Source organism: Dasypus novemcinctus, chromosome 27, assembly GCF_030445035.2.
Source record: "Dasypus novemcinctus isolate mDasNov1 chromosome 27, mDasNov1.1.hap2, whole genome shotgun sequence".
Lineage (NCBI taxonomy): Eukaryota > Metazoa > Chordata > Mammalia > Cingulata > Dasypodidae > Dasypus > Dasypus novemcinctus.
This window is the reverse complement of record NC_080699.1, coordinates 39,970,402-39,990,727: the sequence shown is the minus strand read 5'-3', so window position 1 is coordinate 39,990,727 and position 20,326 is coordinate 39,970,402. Positions and strand designations below refer to the sequence as shown.

The 20,326-nt window shown below is 42.6% G+C and overlaps 1 protein-coding gene, 1 long non-coding RNA gene and 1 pseudogene across 2 annotated transcripts in view; 1 reads left to right on the top strand and 2 right to left on the bottom strand.

Annotated features, from left to right (window-relative positions):
• Positions 1 to 361: 361 nt before the first annotated feature.
• Positions 362 to 3,012, bottom strand: LOC101425012 (heterogeneous nuclear ribonucleoprotein D-like pseudogene; annotated as a pseudogene).
• A 1,253-nt stretch (positions 3,013 to 4,265) lies between these two features.
• Positions 4,266 to 9,693, bottom strand: LOC131276332 (uncharacterized). Its single transcript, XR_009183834.1, has 2 exons — positions 9,254 to 9,693; positions 4,266 to 8,692 (listed from the first exon to the last, which is right to left on the bottom strand). It is a non-coding gene; the product is annotated as an uncharacterized lncRNA (long non-coding RNA).
• The window catches only part of PRDM10 (PR/SET domain 10), a 126,858-nt gene continuing 115,840 nt past the window's right edge, over positions 9,309 to 20,326 (top strand). Inside the window, 1 exon segment of the mRNA XM_058289420.1 lies at positions 9,309 to 9,595. The gene's annotated coding sequence lies outside the window, so the exon portion shown is untranslated.

Below are 20,326 nucleotides of genomic sequence, written 5' to 3'. Positions count from 1 at the left end.
TACATAAAAGAATTTAAGAAAATGCCGGTTTAGTTAGGCCAATAGTTTATTGAGGAAAATGAGAGAAGAGAACAGAAATGGGAAAAAAGAACAGATTCACATCCCCAGGTATAGGTGTGGGCTGCTCCAGGCAGAGAAAGAGATTTGGCTTGAGTGGATCCTTTTTTTTTTTAAGAGTTATTTTATTTATTTCCCTCTACCCCCTCATTGTTTGCGTTTTCTATGTCTGTTTGTTGTGTGCTGGTCTTCTTTTTAGGAAGCATGAGAAACTGAACCTGGGACCTCCCGTGTGGGAGAGAGTCACCTAATCGCTTGAGCCACCTCCACTCCCTGATTTGTTGTGTCTCTCATTATGTTTTCCTCCCTGTGTTTCTTGTTGTGTCAGCCTGTTGTGTCAGCTTGCTCTGCCGGCCCATCACGTCAGCTCTCTGTCTTCTTTTGGAGGCACCGGGAACTGAACTGGGGACCTTCCATGTGGTAGATGGGAGCTTAATTGCTTGAACCACATCCACATCCCTTGTGTGGTTACTTTTTTTTTTTTAAATTTAATTCTCCCCCTTCCCCCGGTTGTCTGTTCCCTGTGTCTATTTGCTGTGGGGTTTGAACCGTGGACCTCCCATGTGGCAGACAGACGCCCTAACCACTGGGCCAAGTCCGCTTCCCCCTTGTGTGGTTACTTTTTAAGCCATTAATTATTCCTCGCCTTTCTAATGTTCATGGGGGAGCCCCAGCTGTTTGCTGTTCTGATTGATTACTCCACCTGCCAGTTCCTCACGGGGCCCAATGATAAGGCTCCGTGTGGGTATCAGGCTTTTCCTTGATCCCAGGTGAAATCTCCTTCCAAATAGAGTCCTCCTGGCGAGGTCCTCCTGGCAGCCTTCTGGTGGGGTCTTTCCCTCGGGGGCTTCCAGGCAGGGTTCCGTGGCCACGTGTTTCACCGCATGTTTTTCTCCAGGTTTTAGACTTGTCTTCCCATTCCCTAGACTAGCCTGCCTCAGTTTTATACATATATACATACATATTTATTTTTCTGAACTGTTTGAATGGAAATTGCAGATATATTGCCCCTTTATCCTGTATTTCATAAAAACAAGAATATCCTCTTATATAACCACAGTACAACGTTCAAAACCAGGAGATTAACAATCATGCGGCATTGTTATCTAACCTACAGATCCCACTCCAGTGCAACCACACTGTCCTCTGTATCTTTTGTTCCTGGTCCAGGATCCAGCCTGGGCTCCTCTATTGCCCTGAGTTATCATGCGTTTAGTGATTCTGTCTCTTGAGCCTACTTTCATCTGAAACACTTTCTCAGGCTTCCTTTGTCTTTCATGACCTTAATATTCTTGAGGAGTACATGTCAGTTATTTTGTAGAACGTCCCTTAATTTGGGTGTGCTTGGATTCAGGTTATTTATTTTTGCTAGCCATGTCACCCAAGTGCAGGGGTGACTTTCTCAGTGAACCTCGTGAGGAGGCACATGGTATCTGTTGTTCTAGTCCTGAAGATATTAACTTTAATTGAGAGGTTAAGACAATCATTGCCAAATTTCTCCACTATAAAGTTACAGCTTTCCCCTTCATAATTCCTAAGGATTGTTTGAGAAGATATGTTGAGATCATGTTTTGTTTTTCTTTCTTTATTTTTTTAATGTTACATTCAAAAAATATGAGGTCCCCATATACCCCCCACCCCCCTCACCCCAGTCCTCTGCCCTTAACAACAATCTCCTTCATCATCATGAGACATTCATTGCATTTGGTGAATTTGGGGGTGAGCACCGCTGCACCCCATGGTCAGTGGTCCACATCACAGCCCACACTCTCCCACGTTCCATCCAGTGGCTCATGGAAGGCCATACAATGTCCAGTAACTGTCCCTGCAGCACCACCCAGGACAACTCCAACCCCCGAAAATGCCCCCACATCACATGAGATCATGTTGATATCAAGCTTTCACCCATTAGATTTGCTTTTTTTAAAAAAGATTTATTTTATTTCTTTTTTTATACCTCTTTGGGTTGTGTAAATTTGATTTCACATTTCCCAGAGCCAATCTGATGATATCTGCTCCCTAAATATTTCTTTACTGGCTCTTCATCTGTATAAGTGATAAAATAAAACCCTCTTCTTTCATTTGTTTTTGTATCCATAGGAAATTTGATATTTTTGATCTCTCCAAATGCTCCAAAATATTCTTTTATTTGTTCTTTAGATGTATCTGGGCTCAAACCACCCACAAATACTTTTTTGGGGGGTTCTTTCCCTTCTTTCCCTTTTAGCACCTTCGCCCTGTTGGGGCCTATCAATTTGCCATCCAGTTTGTGTTCCTTCAGTTCCAAAGCCTTATCAGCACTAGCGATATCTTTGAGAGGCAAAAATGCAAATCCCCTTGATCTTCCAGTGACTGGGTATGTCTTAATTTTGCAGTCTACAACTTGTCCAAATCGAGGCAAATACTCAAATCTTTCTTGCTCGTAGCTCAGCTCGAGCCTCCAATGACCATGTGCCGTCGTCCTGCTGATTCTTGCTCGCGGTGATCTCCGATCCCTCTGCGAGTTCCTCTGTGTCGCTGCACTCCTTCTAGACCCCCGTGGTGGCTGAGTCGTCCGCAGGGGGTGCTGGCTCAGCGGCAGAGCGTTGTTTGGAGTTGGATTTAAAATGGCGGGGGAGGTGCTGACCTTGCTTTAACTTTTCTCCATTCCCACCTCTCTTGCCAGGTCTGAGATACAATAAAAAGTCTTCGTGAAAATTGCATGTACAGCATTTTAGCTGTTTTATTGGGCTGTATTATCTGCTATCCCACTGGGGACAGATGTCACTCTTCACCTCCCAGTGTTTCTTCCGACAACTCCTTCTAGGTTTTCCAACCCTCGCTAAGGCTGCTATTGTTAGTTTTCAGCTACTCCCACCTCTGGGTCTTTCAAGATCCAAAGTCCCTGTCTTTCTCTCTCTTTACCTGGCAACGGCACTTGCTACAGTAGACAGCTCCATCCTCTGACACCACCATCCCTTTGTTCTCCTGTTCCGCTGCCCTCAGGCTCTTTCGTGCTCCCCTCCTGTCCCTCACCTCTAATAAATTCAGGAGCTCCCAAGAGCTTAGTCCTGGCCCATCTGGACTCTATACACGCTCTTGCTAAGAATTACCTAATCTAATCTACGTATTTATTTATTATACAATGTACAGCCCAATGAATCCTTAAACTGGATTTCTAGCCCTGATCTCCCTTTTGATTTCCAACTGACTTCATAGTATGCTTACTTGGCTTTCTAAAAGATATTTTAGAAGCTTTACATGACCACAAGAGAACTCAATTTTTTAACCATTTCTCTCTCAGAATTCCCTGCCTCAGTTAAGGCGCCAACACTTACTTGGCCACTCGGGCCTCAACTTTATAAATTGTTCATCATCGTTCTCTTGTCATCACTGTCCTCCAACTTGTACCTTTGCAAGGCCTGTGGCTTGGGCTCCAAAATATATGTCCTTCCACTTTCCCCCGTTTCCTTTACTCCTATTTTAGTAAAGAACACCGTTGTTTCTTGCGTAGAGCTTTTTGCAAGACTCCTCACTCACCAGCTTCCTTGACTTTCATCCCTACTCTGTCAGCTGCTCAAAATGCTCCCTGGGGCAGCCAGCGTTATTTAAAAAACAAAAACAAAAGTAAACTCTCTCTCCATATATCATGTCACTCCCCTGCTTGAAACCTCCAGCTCCTTTGAATTGAACCTAAAACTCAAACTTCCTAGCATAGCCTTCAAAGCACTCTATGATCTGGCCCCTGTATTTCCCTGAAGCTTTCTTGCATCCCTCTACCCCGACCCTATGTTCCAACGACCCTGCCTTCTTACTGTTCCTCAGTGTGCTAGAACTGAAGCTTCCATGAAGGCATGGGCTTAAATATATATAAATATATATTATTAAAGATGTCGTGAGCTTACAAAACAATCATTCATAACGTGCAGAATTCTCACACGTCACCCTTTCACCAACACCTTGCATTGCTGTGGAACAACATTTGCTATGAATCATGAAAGAACATCATCAAATATTCCTACTATGGTCCATAGCTTACATTCGTTATATTTTTTCCATAGACTGCCCCCCGATTATTAATACTGTATTGAAGGCATGGATTTTTATGTGCCTCATTTCCCCCTTAGTCTACAGTGTTCACTGATGAAACCCAAAGCATCTAGGGCAGTGCCTGCATATAGTAGCACTCAATGAATATTCAATGGAAGAACATGTGCATGCTACACTTATTGTTATTATTAATATTTTATTTCACGGACTTTTTACATTTATTTTTTATTTTAGTTTAAAAAATACTTAGATTATACAAATGTCACATAAAAATATAGGGGATTCCCCTATGTCCCACTTTCCACATCTGCATTTTCGCACATTAACCACACACTTCATTAGTGTGGTATATTCATTACAATTGAACACACTTTGAATCATTGCCACTAAATGTGGATTCAAGTTTACATTGTAGTTTACACTCTTCTGCCACTCAATTCTGTAGGTTATAGCAAGATTTACAATGGTCTGTATGTCATTGCAATGTCATTCAGGACAATCCCCAAGTTCTCGAAATGTCCCCATATTACACCTGTTTTTCTCTCTCCCTGCCCTAAGAACCTCCAGTGACCACTGCCTCCACATAAATGATACACTTTCTTCCATTGCTAGAATCACAATAAGTCTATAGTATAATACCAGTAAGTTTGCTTTAGTCGATAGTTCATTCCCCAATACTGAGGATTCTGGTCTGGTGATGTCCCCTCCACCTCTGATTGAGAGGTGGCTGTGATCCCATAGGACCAATGGATGGGATTCTCTTCCTTGCAGTTGTACACTCTCTTAGTTCCCTGGTATGGTAGTTGTCCATTATCACCTCCATGTTAGTTGTCCTGGGTGAATTGGAGAGTAGGCGTTGCAAGTCTGTTGAGATTCAGAGCCCAGCTGGCACATGGGCAGCCCAAAGAGTTAAGTCTCTTAGACATAAACCTACCAACCTTAGTACTAATTATAAGTTCAAATAGAAGGAAAGAAATGCCATGTGTGGGGAAACCTCAATTGAGTCCAACTCTATTACTCTGGGGAGCACAAATTCCAAAGTAGGGCCCACTGGTAAGCACCAAACTCCTGTTCTACCTGCCCTGACTATAGTGTCTGGGTATCTCCAGAGCCCTCAGGAGCCCTGCTATTTGGGGTAGTATCTACTTTGGCAGTCAAAGAGATCCTGCTGATATGTGCCTAAGCCTAATTTCTGGAATGATCTCTCAACTCACTTTGAAGTATCTTAGCCATATAAACTCATTTGTTTTTACCTTTTTCCCCTTTTGGTCAAGGTCTTTTTCTCATTGCACTGCTAGTTGGTGCTTGGTAGTAACCCGTTGGTGCCTGGGAGTCATGTCCCATGCTGGGGGGAAAGTAATGTAATTACATGCTGAGTTTGGCTTAGAGAGATGCCACATTTGAGTAACAAGGAGGCTCCCAGGAGGCAACTCTTAGGCACCCTATAATACTAGGCTAAGTTTCAATTTCAAGAGTAAAGGGTCATATACACAGTCATCAATATAAAGAGCCCACCAGTGGACCATCCTCCTTCATAGTCATTGACCCTGTACTTGGGGGATTGCTGATCCACTAGAGAATGTGGCAGAGCTCTCTCAGATGGGAATTTTATATTCCTCTGGTTATTGTGTGAATCTCCATCCACCATGACAATGCCCCATGAACATATGAACACATTTATATGCCTTATATGATTGCCCAGGTGAGTTTCCTCCCATGTATCCTCCATCACTGACACCCCGCACCAATGGTTCTCCCCTGCCACAGTTGTAACCCTTCGGTGATCCAAAACTTCTTCAAAAATGAAGGCAATAAAATAGCCAAATACAATTAATAAGAAAATGATAGTTTTAAAAATATGAAATAAAGTGCAAAAAATAAAAAAATAATAAAGATTTAGGATGAAAAATATTTTTAAAATTTTTGGATATTTTGCCTTTCATTACTGTAAGATCTGTTGTCCTATATGTACAGTGACTTATGGTCTTTACATTTATTGTTCCCTCAGACTAGAATAAGATCTTAGCATGGCTGGCTTTTTTTTTTTTCTTTTTCCCGTAATTCAAGTTTCAACTCAAATTTAGTATCTCAAAGAGGAGTTATTCTAACATTCTAATTAAATAGTTAGCATACCCCTCCCCTTTGCATTGCCTTGCTTTATTTTCTTCTTACCAGTTCCCACAGCCTGGAATTCCCTTATTAATTTATCTTCTGTGACTCCACTAGAAGATAAACTCATATCAGCTATTCTATCCCTAATGTTTGGAACCATAAGTAGTACACAGCACATGTTCAACAAATACTTGCTGTACACTAAAATGAGTGAATTTTACTGTAAGTTAACTAATTTAAAAACCACATTAAAACAAATAAAAAACAAAAACAAAAAAACCCACCCAGATTTCTGAGGTTCACTCCAGACCTTCCAAATAAAAATATCTCTGGCATTATGTCTACCTTTAAAATTTTTTTTTGCATGCAATCAAAATAATATCTGGGCTGTGTACTCTTAAAGTTTTATAACATTTCTCTAGGTCCCCAAAGGTATCTTGGCTCTCCAGTGCAGATAGTCTGTTTCTCATTGTGTTTACTTTTGAGCTTCTTGATGTCATTTCTAGTTGGCATAACTCAGTTGGGAACCATTCCAATCCACCAAAGAGCATATAATAATGTTAAATTTCAAAAAGTGAGTTCTCCCCAGAGGCCAAGGATATAGGGAGTGGCAGCTTTTGCAAGGCACAGAACTGTCCAACATTCAGCAAGTTTGTCTACTCAACACACCAAAAAGGAACATTCCAATGACTCTTTAAACCAGATAAGATTCCTAAGGTAATTGACTTCCATTTCTACATATCCAGAGAAGCATTAATAGTGCCTTTCGTTATAAACATTAAGGATTGCTTCATCAAGCTCCTTTCTAAAATTTTTTTTTTTAATTTAAAAATTCATTTCTCTCCCCTTCTCTGCCCTCTCCTCTGCCCCCAGTTGTCTGCTCTCTCTGTCCGTTCACTGTGTGTTCTTCTGTGTCCACTTATATTCTTGTCAGCAGCACTGGGAATCTGTCTCTTTTTGTTGCATCATCTTGCTGCGTCAGCTCTCCGTGTGTGTGGCACCATTCCTGGGCAGGCTGCACTTTCTTTCGTGCTGGGCGGCTCTCCTTATGGGGTGCATTTCTTGTGCGTGGGGCTCCCCTACATGTGGGACACCCCATGTGGCATGGCACTCCTTGCATGCATTAGCACTGCATGTGGGTCAGCTCATCACACGGGTCAGGAGGCCCTGGGTTTAACCTTGGACCTCCCACGTGGTAGGCAGACACCCTATCCATTGGGCCAAATCTGCTTCCCTGAATTTTCTTTTTAAATGAAATTCCACAAGTGTTTCTTGAAAAACCTTGCACCAAGTCCAGTGTTGCCTGCTGGGGTCTGTCTACAAAAGGACAAGGCAGGGTCTAGCCATCAATTTGCTAACAAGGTAGTTAGCTGTCTTTGAATTTATAAAAACTTAATATAAAGTCTTCCCTTTCCTCTTCGTTTCAAGCTTATTAAACTCAACAAAACAGGGAAGCAAATGTGGCTCAAGTGATAAGGCCTCTGCCTACCGTAGGGGAGGACCCAGGTTCGAACCTTGGGGCCCCCTGGTGAAAAAGAAGAGAAAGCATGACTGCACAGCAAGCCAGCGCCTGCGTGGTGAGCTGAGTGCCCACGCGATAGGTCAAATGCCCACATGGTGAGCCTAGTGCTTGTGTGGCAAGCTGAGTGTCAATGTGGGTGCCTATGTGGCAAGCCAAGTGCCCATATGAGTGCCTGTGTGGCAAGCCGAGTACTCACGTGGCAAGCTGAGTGCCTGTGTGAGTGCCTGCATGGTGAGCCAGTGCCCGCATGCCAAGCTACTATCCGCGTGGCAATGAGTGCCCGTGCAGTGAGCCAGTGTCCACAAAAGTGAGTCACACAGCAAGATGATGATGCAACAAAACAGAGACGAAGGGGAGAGTCAAGGTTACTGTGCAGCAGAGACCAGGAACTAAGGTGGCGCAATTGACAGGGAACCTCTCTCCACATCATAGGTCCTCAGACTCCAATCCCTCTGAATCCTAGAGGAGAAAGATGAGAAGACAAAAAGGGAGAAAATAGTTACAGAAGATCACAGAGCAAATGGACACAGATGGCAAAAACAGCAGGGCAGGGAAGGTGAGGGGAAAATTTTAAAAAAAAAACACTCAGGAGGAAAAAATATTGTTGAAGAATTGTACAGGTATTCTCTTCCTTGTGGGTGTTTGTTCTCAAGTCTTTGTTTAGTTGTGCTTTCTCCCTCTTTTGATTAGTTCAGCGATTCCGTAGGTTTTATCACCATTAGTGCTTCTTTCTACTTATTCAAGTTTCAGACTGTGTACTAAGTCTTTACATGCAAATCTCACTCAATCTTCAAAAGATCGTCAAAGGGGAAACGGCCACTCCAAGAAGTTCCCAAGTCTTTTTGAGATTTAGCTGCCAGCGCACTCCTGGTAGGTAGCTGGAGGTGAGTGTCTCGCTCAAAAACTTGAGTTCACTTCTATGCACTTGGCTGTCCTTTAAGGGGATTTTAAGGAAGGGGACGATGCTCACACCTAGAATCAAGAAATGAGTTAAAGCATTGGGGAACCGGCGTTGACTAACACTTCTTAACGTTTCTGAAAATCATTTCCCTTCTCAGAACATCCAGAGGGGCAAAGGGGAAGAGGAGAGATGCAGGAAAGGCGCTCTGGGGCTTGGTAGGGGATGTTTCCCTTTGTACAGGCAGTGGCGGGAAACTGAGGACAAAGTCAAGCGGGTGAGCGGAGAGGAACTGGGGAGCGGGGAGCACCAGGAGGACCTCCCTCCAGCCACCCACCCCGACGGGATAGGGACTCCGGCACTCCGCTCCGCCGGTCAAGGGGCTCCAGAGCGCAGGCAGGCAGGCGGGTGCACCCACAGACGCACACCGCGGGAAGACGCCGGGCGCACGCGGGCAGGAGGCGTCTCGGGACACGCGGGCGCCCGGCCCTGGCGCTCGGCGCCCTCTCCTTCCGCTGGGGCCCGACCCACAACCCCAGAGTCGGGTTCTCTCATTGGCTTAGCGCACCAACGCCGCCCGAGACCCGCGCTTTGATTGGGTTGTAAAAGAACAGCAGAGCACGAAATAAAGAGACCTTCAGTCATTGGGCCGTTGCGTGAATCTCCTTTTGGCTTCTCTGGCGACTGAATAAACGTCTCAGGATCTTCGTCATGACTCTTAAATCTGGGCCTGTCAGTTCGCCCCGGTGTTACTCGTCTCTAGGCCTGGCATGGGGTTCTCAGAGTTCAGCCAATCATATAACGTGTAGCTCTGGTTGCCAGGCAGGTTATGCTAATAAGACCACGCCCTTTATGCTGCTCCCACTCTGCGGCGGGAAGAACCACCTGGAGGTGGCGGGGGGGTTTGATTTCCATCACCCCTAGGGAGAGAGGATCGGGGACCCACTGATCTTCCAGCTCCCCTCACCCAACGTCGTGTAAGTACCTAAAGGATTAAGGGAACTGAATAAGCCAGGGTCCAGAGGGCCCCATCGACTGGGAGGGTGTTTCGTCTTTGCTTAGTCCCACCCAAAATGGCGCCCAGCTCTTTCCGCGTTTCAGAGCCCGGCCGGGGCCAACCGACCGCGGGCCCGGGTGGGGGGGGAATTGATGGTGGTGGTGGGGGAGAAATCCCGGCGGCACCGCCCGATGGTACAGTCCAGCCGGGGCTGGGACAAGGCACCTCACTCGGGGTGGGGGGTCAAACCATGTGCACCTTCGAAGGGAAAGGGGCAAAGCCCTTCAGGAGACCCTCCCGGCGCCGCGTCCGGCCCCGGCTTCGGCGCCTCCCAGCCCCTGCCCTCCCCGCGCCCGGCCTTCCCCTGCGACCACCCGGCGGCCGGCCCTCTCCCCGGCCGCGCGCCCCGCGCTCCCCTGCCCGCGTTGGTTGGGCCGGGACGGCCGTTGGGCGCCCGGCTCGCTCCCCGCGGTTGGGCGGTTGGACGCGCGCGTGGGCCGCTGGCCGGGGCCGGGGCCGCCGAGGGGCGGTGCGGGCGGGCCGGGGCCCCCGGGGGAGCCGCGGCGGGGCGGGCGCCCGCTCGGTCTTTGTGCGCCCGCGCACTCCCGCCTGCGGCCGGGCGTTAGGCCCCCGCACCCTTGGTCGGCGGGCGGGCGGCCTGCGTCGGGGTCAGGGGCGGGGGCTGGTGTGGGGCGAACCGGGTGCCCCGGGGCGCGCAGGGCGAGGCCGAGGTGGGCGCGGTGGGGGCCGGCGGCCTCGCCCCTGCCCACCCGCGCCCCGAGTCGAGCGCAGCACCCCGAGCGCGGGCCTTCCTAGGGGCCCTGGCGAGCGTTGCGGGGCGCGGGGTGCTGGGCGCTGCTTTCGCACCTGGTCTCCAGCTCTCACGCAGCCCTGTTAGGCATTCGCCAGGTGCTAGAGGCTCCGCAAGGAAAGCCCGGTGGTCCCTTGTCAGCCCCGCAGGCCCACCAGCCCCGCACAGTTGGGTTTTGTGTGCGTGCGCCTAGCCGTGCTTGGTGCCCTGGTTGGATTTCAATCACTGTCCGCGTACTCCTCGGCACAGGGCGGGGCGGGTTTTGGGCCTGCCTTCGAGGGTTAAATGGGCGAGGAGTCCCTCAGCCTCTTCACCTATTCAAATCTCGCCCAAGGCTTTCACCTGCATTGTAAAAATACCTTCTGTGCACGCAATAAAAGACCTGAAACAAAGTATCCGCAGACGTTTCTCTGGCAGTTGTGTTTTGATTTTTTTGGAGGTTGGTGGCTTTTATGCGGTTTCCCTGTTTTCTACACCCACCTTGGAAATCCCAGGGGCATCTGGCAATGGTTACCTGGAAAGTTCTCTCAATAGTACTTTCCTTTATTAAAAACCACAAAAGCACCACCGTTTTGTGGCCTTTTCTTCTGACCTGTCTCCTAGTTTACCACTCCACCTTGGTTGTAAGTGCTTTGAGGGCCGGAAAGTATATTTGCTGACCTTTTCTTCACTTTCTGCCCCACTCCCAGCACCACAACACCTTTCATAGGGATTAAGCATACTCATTTGTCACTTCCAAAGTGAGAAAACTATTATTTTTTTAAAATTAGAATTGGTTGGGGGCAAAGCAATATTTCAGAGTAACTCTATTAGGTTTCCATATTTCATTTTGGCCCAGACATTTCTTTCACCTTCTGACTTATTTATTCCTTGTGCACTGACTCTTTGCTATGCCCTATTACTTGATTTGAAAGGTTGCTAAACTGATTTGTTTTTCCAAAAAGCCACTATTAGTTTTTCTATTGTTTTTCTTGCATATTAGCATGTGTATCGTATATTGCACATCTGAGTGCAGTCTACCATGTATAGAGAGAACAAGATCTCTGTCCTCAAGAGTCCTGAAGTGCTTTTTACTTAGGGATCAACGCTGTCTAAGCGATAGCCTATCAATCCAATATTGCCTTAAATTGATTGGCATTGCCTCAATCTCCACTTGTCTATGTTTCTTTTTCTTCTGGTTTTAACAATAATTCACGGTCATTAAAGAAATCGTAGAAAATACAGAAGCAGCATAAAAAGTAAAAATCACTAAAATACAATTACCAGAGATAGCCTCTGCTGATGTTTTGGTTAGTTTCAAGTCTTTCTTTGAGCATGTACAGAACATTTCTACAAACCTGGTGTAATATGTGGTTTAGTACCTAGTTTTTAAAGTGTATGAAGCAGAATGACTTCACCGATGATACTGTTTTCAGAAGTTTCCTCCATTGTGTCATGGGATCATCAAGAAATCCTCTGAACTAAAAGAAATTTAATTTTTTGACTCATCTTTTGAAAATGTGAAATCAGTGGGGCTAGGTTTCTGCAGGGGAAGCAGAACTGATCAAAACTTTGAGAAGTACTGAGCTATAATCTTGTTTTCCTCAGTAACTTTACATTTTAAGCATTGCTAAACACATTGGAAACTGCATAACTATTAAACAGCCTGTCATTGCAATGTTTGCGTTGTTTAGTCAGAGTTTGTTTTAAAGTTGAATGCCAATGCACTTTGACCTATTACCTCTAAAATAGGTAGTCTCTCCCACAAGGAGTGTAGACACATGCTGCCCAGCAGTTTGTATGTTTTTTTGCAAGCAGAATTTATTGATTATGATTTAAATTTATTGTAGCTACCTTAATAGGTCAGTGAATGAGAATTTGGTTTGGTGTTTAGAAAGAGCCAGTGAATTAAGAAAAACGAAATGTTTGCTACAACCAAATCTTTGCGGAAGATCCCAGCTGGAATTTTCCTGGTGGGTGTGGTAGGGGTAAGGGGTGGGAGGGAGCTTTTGTGGACATGAGTATTATTTTGATCACTTTTCTGGTGGGCACTGTTGACTCCTTTCTCACCCTAAATCTGTCATCAGATCATTTACATTGTTTAGTTTAATATCTGCTACCGTGTATCGGGCTTCTGTCTTTTTTTTTTTTTTTTTTAATTCTGAATGTTATACCCTAATTCAAGATTTGTCTAGCACATTCTGAGAGGCACCTCTTCAATTTATTTCCTACAACCCCTTCTGCAGCCCTGGTATATTGATACCTCCCTATGAACCCTAGAACATTATTTCGATTCCCTTTCCAAAATTCTTTGGTGGCTTTGCATTGCCTGTACCTGTGTAGAATTTAAATTTGTTCAGGTTGTAGAAAGTACCTGAAAGATAGTTCTTTTTGGATAATTTTGAAATAATTTAAGAAATGGAGAGGGAGGGGGGAAATTCTGGATAATCCCAAATCACAATTAGAAGACTAGTTCAAATGTGGCAAGAGCAATCGTTATAAAAGCAATACTACACAACAGTTTATGAGCTCCCAAACATCAGATTGCTGAACACCTGTTATTGCTTGTTACTCATTTTTTAGTTGAGCTCTATTTTATTTCAAACATGAGATTATTGGGGCTAAATGCCCCTTTTCTTTACCTATGTGCTTCACTTTGATTGTCTGCCTCTCTGATGTTGGAATTCACAGCCTCTTTCTTGCTGTGATGGTTAGAAGAGCTGTCCTTTAGATATGTGCTGTCCATTTCCGTAGCCATTAGCCTCATGTGGCTGTCGAGCACTTGAAAAATGACTAGTGCTGTAGGAAAAAAAAGCATGTTATCTCAGTTTAAAAAATTATTGATTACATGTTAAAATGATAATGTTGACTATGTTGTGTTATATAAAATATCTTACTAAAATTTACCTGTTTCTACTTTTAAAACTGTGGCTGCTAGAAAATTAAAAATTACCTAAAACTGCATTTGTGACTTGCATGATATTTCTATTGAATCGTGCTGCCTTAGACTTAATCTGATACGGGGTGGGTATTCCCAAGTGGCAATAAGACATAATGCATTATCTTTTGGTTTCTGTAGCTTCAAATATACTTCTAATATGTGGATCTGATTTTTTTTAGTGCTTATGATAGCTCTCACAAAAGCAGTCTTACTCTTTTGACAAATACACTCAATCTCAAAACCACTTCCACGTAATTGAGTTGACTGTTATTGAATTAATATATTCAATCATTTGAACTTAAAATGATAAAATGACATAATTCGTTTTTAAAAAGTTGAGCTAAGCATTATCTGCTGAATTTTCCCAAACTTGTTCTGCTACTTATTTATTGATATTTATAAATTTCTCTTTTTCAAAGATGTAAAAAACTATCTCTGAGAGAAACTTAAAACTGAGAAAATCAGGTTCACAGTTGTTGTTTTTTCGCCTAAGGGGTCAAAGGAACCTAGATTCCCAGCTTGGCTCTGCATACGGGCTGTGACCTCCCCCAAGTTACCTAACTTCTGTAAACTTCAGTTTCCTTATCAAATCATTTAACTAACTTCTTAATTATTAATGAGAAGAATAGTATCAACCTCACAGAATCAGTATGAGGAAAGCAGGTTATACTTACCACAATTGTATAAATGGCTCAGTACCAGCGCTTAGTAATAAATAACTATAGTGCCTTTAAGTATTGCTGTTTGGTTCTTTTTTTTTTTTTTTTTTTCAGATTTAGTAATAATAGCAATTTGCCGTATTTATTTCATTTTTGTTGATCTATATATAATAGACATCATGGCATTTACTTTAAGTACTTCAGGCTATGTCTCTGAAAATAAGAATGCTTTCCTATATAAATATTGCATCATTCTAACACAATTTCTTTTTTCTTCCTTTTTTTCCTAACACAATTTCTTAATAACATGTAATACTAGTAAACATTTAAGTTTCCTCAGTTGTTCCTTAATTTTTTTTCTTTATACTTGGTGTAAATAAGATCCACTGACCAAATTTTGTTAGGTTTCTTGAGTCTCATTCAAGAACAGGCTCCCTCCACCCCCTACCACTTTTTTCTTCATTTTGTTTTTGTCTATTTTTTTTTTTTTGGTTTATACCCTACTGTTTTTAAAATACCATTGATTTGTTGAAGAAACCAGGCCATTCTGATTATGTTAGGGTGAGCCACATGAAATTGCTATTTTTGAGGGTCAGAAAGCCAAGATCAGAAGTTTATGTGGTTCTGTCTAATAGAATGTGATAATTATACTGGAGTAGTCTGATTGCTTCCTTATGGTTTGCTTAACTTGTTTCTCCTACCCCTTCCTGCCCTCCCAACCCCCCATCCTCCAACTCTACCAACCTGTGGATTTTCTGCCAACTGAAAGTTAGATTTATAAATTGATTTATATTTGTATCTTACATAAATGGAATCATATAATATGTGTCTGGTTTCTTTCACTTATAGTGTTTTTTTGTCTGATATTAATATCTTGTGGTATTAACATATATTTAGTTTCAAAGAATAACAGCCTTATATTATGTAATTTCACCCATATTCATATTTCACATGTAGTATTACTGTGCTATATATTCCCATGTTAAATTTTTCAGCTTTCCTTTTAGTAATGTACGTGACCTTAGACTTTCCCTTTAAACTGCTCTCATACCTGTATAATGGTACTGCTAGTTACAAACATTAGTTGTGCTTTCACTTTTTTTTCATTTCCATAGATTAACACACATTCTTTTTACCAATTCTGTACAAGTTAACCCTCATTCTATTTTCTGGTGACCCATATTCAAGTTAGTGGAGTCATGAGATTACACTATATATTTAGTTCATAATAGCACAATCATACACTATTTGTCCTTTTGTGCCTGGCTTGCTACACTCAACATATATCAATATCTTCCAGGTTCATCCTTGTTGCATATTTGTCATATATTTTAAGACTTCATTTCTTCTTAAAGCTGCATAATATTCCATCGTGTGTATGCACCAGTTTGTTTATCCATTCATCAGTAGATAGACACCTGGGTTGTTTCTGTCTTTTGGCAATTGTAAATAATACTGCTATGAACATTGGTGTGCAGATGTCTGTTTGTGTTACTGATCTCAGTTCTTCTGGGTACATACCTCGTAGTGGTATTGCCAGGTCACATGACAAAGCTATTATACAACTTCTTTTTTTATTTCTAAACTAATAATTTTATTGATACATATCAATAAAGCGTACAATTCATTCAAAGTGTACAAGCAATGGTATCTGGTATAATTGCATAGCTGTGCATTCATCACTTCAATCATTTTTTTTTAAGATTTATTTTTATTTATTTCTCTCCACTTCCCCTGCCTCTCCCCCGCTCGCCCCGTTGTCTGCTCTCGGTGTCCATTCACTGTGTATTCTTCTGTGTCCGCTTGTATTCTTGTCAGGCGGCACTGGGAATCTGTGTCTCTTTTTGTTGCGTCATCTTGCTGTGCCAGTTCTCCATGTGTGCAGCGCCACTCCTGGGCAGGCTGCATTCTTTTCACATGGGGTGGCTCTCCTTGCAGGGCATGCTCCTTGCACGTGGGGCTCCCCTATGCAGGGGTACCCGTGTGGCATAGCACTCCTTGCGCACAGCAGCACTGCATATGGGCCAGCTCACCACACAGGCCAGGAGGCCCTGGGTTTGAACCCTGGACCTCCCATTGGTAGGCAGACGCTCTATCCGTTGAGCCAAATTCGCTTCCCTCCCACCTATTATTGATTTCCAGTTTCATTCCATTATGATCTGAGAAGGTGCTTTGTATAATCTCAGGCTTTTTATATTTATCGAGGGTTGCATTGTAACCAAACATGTGGTCTGTCCTGGAGAAAGACCCATGAGCACTTGAGAACAATGTATAACCTGCTGAGTTTGGCCACAACGTTTTATGTTTGTCTCTTAGGTCTAGCTCATTTATCATGTTGTTCAAATTCTGTTTCCTTCTTCATCTTCTTTCTAGTTGTTCTATCAAATGATGTGAGTGGTGTATTCAAATCTCCAACAATTATTGGAGAGATGTCTCTTTCTCCCTTCATTTTTGCCAGAGTTTGCCTCATGTTATTTGGGCCATCCTGGTTAGGTGTATAGATATTTGTGGCTGTTATATCTTCCTGGTTGATTGTCCCTTTTATTAATATATAATGGTCTTCTGTATCTCTTACAACTTTTTTTGCATTTAAAATCTGTTTTGTTGGGAAACGGATTTGGCCTGGTGGTTGGGGCGTCCGTCTACCACATGGGGGGTCCGCGGTTCAAACCCCGGGCCTCCTTGACCCGTGTGGAGCTGGCCCATGCGCAGTGCTGATGCGCGCAAGGAGTGCCCTGCCACGCAGGGGTGTCCCCCGCGTAGGGGAGCCCCACTGCAAGGAGTGCGCCCGTAGGGAGAGCCGCCCAGCGTGAAACAAAGTGCAGCCTGCCCAGGAATGGCGCCGCCCACACTTCCCGTGCCGCTGACGACAACAGAAGCGGACAAAGAAACAAGACGCAGCAAATAGACACAGAGAACAGACAATGGGGAGGCGGGGGGGAATTAAATAAATAAGAAAAAAAAATCTGTTTTGTCAATATTAGTTTAGCTAGCCCTTTTTTTTTGGTTACTATTTGCATGGAGAATCTTTTTCAACCTTTCACTTTCAGCAGGTTTGTATCCCTGGGTCTATGGTGAGCTTCTTGTAGGCAGCATATGGATGGCTTATGTTTTTTTTATCCATTCTGTCAGCTTATATCTTTTGGTTGGGATGTCTATTCCATTCACATTCAATGATATTATTGTAAATACATTATATTTTTACTTCCACCTTTTTGTTCTTTGTTTTTTTTATGTCTTGTTTTTGACTGCCTTTTTACTCTTTTGGCTATCCTTTTTGCTATTCTTCTGTATTCTCCTGCAAGCCTGTCTCTCCGCTCTTTTTCTTTCAGGCTGTAAGTCTCCCTTTAATATTTCCTGAAAATGTCAATTCTCTTCTATGCACTCTCTTAGTTTCTGTTCATTTGTGAATATTTTAAACTCATCTTCATATTTGAAGGACAGTTTTGCTGGATAAAGAATTCTTGCCAGGTAGGTTTTTTTCTTTCAGTATCCTAATTGTATCATAGCCCTGTCTTCTTGCCTCCATGGTTTCTGATGAGAACTCTACTCCAAGTCTTACTGGGCATCCCTTGTATGTGATGGTTTGCTTCTCCCTTGCTGTTTTTGGAATTTTCTTTTTATCTTTGATGATTGACACTCTGAGTAGTGTGTGTCTTGGAGTAGGTCTATTTCCATTTATTCTGGTTGGGGTATGTGGTACTTCTCGGGCATGTATGTTCATTTCTTTCATGAGGGTTCAAAAATTTTCAGGTATCATTTCCTCAAATTTTCTTTTTGCTTTCCCCTTCTCTTTTCTTTTTGGATCTCCCATGCTACATATGTTGTTGTGTTACATGCTATCATTCAATTCCCTGAGCCTCTATCCATTTTTATCCATTCTTTTCTCTTTCTGTTCTTTTTCCCCTTCAATTTCAGCTATTCTGTCTTCTGTATAACTTACTCTTTCTTCGTTCATTTCAAGTATGCTGTTAATATGCCTCTAACCTGTCTTTTTTAAGATTTTTTTGTTGTTGTGTGGATTTCTTATTTCCTTCTGTGTGTGTGTTTACGTATGTATACATACTTTTTAAAATAAAAATTCCCTAATTTTATGAAAGCATATTACATCATCTAGATCAGAGGAAACTGGTCCACAGAATTGATGTTTAAGCAGGACTTTCACAATTCCTATCAAATGTATACAAGGCCCATTTTTTCCCACTTGTTACTAAGTTTTATACTGATGACTTGATTCAGTAAAATAATTTGGCTACCTTTGAGTCAAAAAGGACTTCTACATGTTTCTTCTTGGAATGCTGGGCTTGTGCCTGTGTGCCAGTATGTTACAAAGGAACTTATATACTTAATAAGCTTTGACAACAATTTTCCATTTAGTAGTGTTCTGGGGCATGGTCTCCTGTTGGTACTCTGTTGGTAATAAACATGTCTTTTTATTGTTTACAGCAGTATCATGTATAGCAGTCACATGATTTTTTGGTTTCTCAGCCAAACTGCAGATTCCTTGAAGTAGGAACTGGGTCTTCTTTAACTCAGTCCACAGCACAATGCTGAAGTTCCAGACTATAAGCATTTTATTAGTTGACTGGTTGAATCTATTAACGCTTTGCCTCCCTTCTCTCGCACCCAATACCAGAATGGCTGAAGTGCTTTCCTGCCAGGGCATGTGGCTAAAATTTATTTTGAGGGTTTTTTGTTTTTCCTGATTGCCATTTTAATAATCAACAAACATGTAGTGACAGCTTCCTATGTGTGTGCCAGGCACTATCTGAAATATTGAGGATACAAAGATGGATAAATAAATGGAGACTCCTGGCTCAAGGATATCACAGAGTATAAGTTAAAGCATTGTTGCACAAGGATTTTTCTTATTTCTCCCCCCTCTTGCTGTTTGTGCTTGCTGTCTACTCTCTATGTCTGTCTGTTGTGTTCTTTCTGTGTCTGCTCATCATCTTCTAATGTGTTTTTTATCTCATCTAATTTGTCTTTAAAAATTCCAATGAGCTCTGTTACTTTTCTATTCTTGTTTTCATATTTTCCTTTGTGCTCACTCAGTGTATTCTTGCTATCCTTTTTTCTTTTGCCATAATGTCTTTCAACTCATTGATTGACTTTGGAAATTTGTGTGCCTCTCATTATTAGCTGTCTCAAATCCTGAATCTCTTCTGAGGCTTTGATACCAAAAAGATGCTCTAGGCATCTTATCAAAAAATTTAAATCCTTTAATATATTTAAAAAGTAATATCCTTTTCAGATTTATGACTTTCATCAGTTACAAACTATAGAAGATATTATATATTTTTGAGTTAATTTTTTATTTTTAAAAAGATGCTTTAGATTATGTATATGTTACGTAAAAAATATAGGGGATTCCATAGACCCACCCCTCCCCCACTTACCCCCATTAATAACCTCTTTCATTAGTGAGGTACATTTGTTATAATTGATGAACACATAGTGAAGCATTGTTACTAACCATGGACTATAGTTTACATTATAGTTTACATTTTGCACCACACAATTTTGTAGGTTTTGACAAAATGTATAATGGCCTGTATCTGTGATTGCAATGTCATGCAGGACAATTTCAGTGTCCTCAAAATACCCCATGTTACACCTTTTCTTCCCTCTTCCTCCCCTCAGAACCTCTGTTGGCCACTGTTTTTATAACAATGATACAAGTTCTTCCATTGCTAGAATAATCATAAATCTACTTAAGTCCATAGTTGCATTCCCCCCATATGTTTGTTCATTCTTCAGTCTTGATGATTTTGGGATAGTGATGCCCATTCTATTTCTAACTGAGAGGGGACTTAGTCCCATGGGGCAGATGGGTGGGACTGTCTTGCTTGCAGTTGTAGACACTCTCTATTTTTTGGGAATGGGGTTGTCATCCTCCTCCTTTTGTTAGTTGTCCTGGGCATGACCAATGAACTGGAGAGTAGGTGTTGCAACTCTTGCTGAGATTCAAGGCTCAACTGGCATATGAACAGGCCAAAGAGTTAAGTCTTTGGGACATATATTTAATGAGTATAGTGCTAATTGTATTTTCAAGTAAAAGGGGCAGAAGAGTCATGTGTAGGGAAATTATAAATAAGTCTAATTCTGTTACATTGGGGCACATATATTCCAAAGTAAGGTCCACTGACAGGGTGCTAAATTCCTGAGATTGTCTGCCCTGCCTATAGTGTCTAGTTGTCTCTTGAGCCCTCAGGAGCCCTGCTATTTGAGACATTATTTACTGTAGCACTCAATGAAATCCTGCTGAGACATGCATAAATGTAACCTCTGGAATCACTTCCTGAGTCACTTTGAAATCTC